Below are 2,093 nucleotides of genomic sequence, written 5' to 3' on the forward strand. Positions count from 1 at the left end.
TATCATTGAAAGACAAAAATTAAAATGCAGAGATTGTTAGACTGTATAAAAGCAAGATTCAACTATAGTCTGTCTATAAGAAATGTACTTTAAATGTAAAGACATAAATGTATACCATGCATATAGAAACCAAAAGAAGGATAAAGTGGCTATATTAATATCAACAACATAAACTTTAAGACAAAGGGCAATATTAGATATAAAGATAAATATTTCATGAAGATAAAGGTCTCAATGCATCAGAAAGACATAACAATCATAAATTTATATGCATTTAATGCAGGAGTTTCAAAATGCCCAAAGAAATTATTAAAAAATATTAAAGGAAGAAGTAGACATATTCACAATCACTGTTGAAGATTTCAATATACTTTTCTACACAATTGATAGGATAACTACACTAAAAAATCGTTATTATATAGATGACGTAAACAACTTATAACCACTCTGAAATCAAAATTTGATTAATGCAGCTTTTAAGGAAGCTGTAAAAAGAACAAAGGAAATCCAAAGTAAGTAGAAGGAAAGACACTAAAAAAACAAAAACAATAGATAATATTAATCAAGTCAAAAGTTAGTTCTTTTAAAATATCAGTGAAATTGATTAATCTCTATTGTGACTAATTAAGGAAAAAAAGGGAAACAGATTATTAGGAGCAGGAGTGAAAGTGGACTTATCACGACAGGTCCAACAAACATTCAAAGGATAATAGGAGAATACTATGAACAAATTCCATTTCATTATTCTTGCCTGGGAAATCCCATGGACAGAGGAGCCTGGCAGGCTACAGTCAATGTGCTCTCAAAGAGTCAGACACGACTGAGTATACATGCACATGCACAAATTTATGCCAAAAATTTGAAAACTTATATGTTAGACAAAGTATCTGAGTAATACAACTTACCAAAACTGACACAAGACAAAATGTTTAAAATCTGCATAACCCACTGTCTGTTAATGGATTCTTGCCCACAGTAGTAGATATAATGGTCATCTGAATTAAATTCGCCCATTCTGGTCCATTTTAGTTCACTGATTCCTAAAATGTCAATGTTCACTCTTGCCATCTCCTGTTTGACCACTTCCAATTTGCCTTAATTCATGGACCTAACATTCCAGGTTCCTATGCAACACTATTCTTTACAGCATCAGACTTGACTTTTATCATGAGTCACATCCACAACTGGGTGTTGTTTTTACTTTGGCTCTGTCTCTTCGTTCTTTCTGGAGTTATTTCTCCACTCTTCTCCAGTAGCATATTGGACACCTACCAACCTGGAGAGTTCATCTTTCAGTGTCCTATCTTTCTGCCTTTTCATACTACTCACGGGGTTCTCAAGGCAAGAATACTGAAGTGGTTTGCCATTCCCTTCTCCAGTGGATCATGTTTTGTCAGAACTCTCCACTATGACCCATCTGTCTTGAGTGGCCCTATACGGCATGGTTCATAGTTTCATTGAGTTAGACAAGGCTAACTGGTCTATGTGATCAGTTTGGTTAGTTTTCTGTGATTTTGGTTTTCATTCTGTCTGCCTCTGATGGATAAGAGGCTTATGGAAGCTTCATGATGGGAGAGACTGACTGTGGGGGAGTTCAGTTCAGTCCAGCTGCTCAGTCGTGTCCAACTCTTTGCAAAGCCATGGACTGCAGCACGACAGGCCTCCCTGTCCATCACCAACTCCCGGAGTTTACTCAAACTCATGTCCATCGAGTCATTTGCCATCCAACCATCTCATCCTCTGTCGTCCCCTTCTCCTCCTGTCTTCAATCTTTCCCAGCATCAGGGTCTTTTCCAATGAATCATTTCTTCTCATCAGGTGGCCGAAGTATTGGAGTTTCAGCTTCAGCATCAGTACTTCCAATGAAAATTCAGGACTGATTTCCTTTAGGATGGACTGGTTGAATCTCCTTGTAGTCCAAGGGACTCTCAAGAGTCTTCTCCAACACCACAGTTCAAAAGCATCAGTTCTTTGGTACTCAACTTTGTTTATACTCCAACTCTCACATCCATACATGACTACTGGAAAAACAATAGCTTTGACTAGATGGACCTTTGTTGTCAAAGTAATGTCTCTGCTTTTGAAGATGCTCT

Source organism: Oryx dammah, unplaced genomic scaffold, assembly GCF_014754425.2.
Source record: "Oryx dammah isolate SB20612 unplaced genomic scaffold, SCBI_Odam_1.1 HiC_scaffold_23, whole genome shotgun sequence".
In the NCBI taxonomy this organism is placed as follows: domain Eukaryota; kingdom Metazoa; phylum Chordata; class Mammalia; order Artiodactyla; family Bovidae; genus Oryx; species Oryx dammah.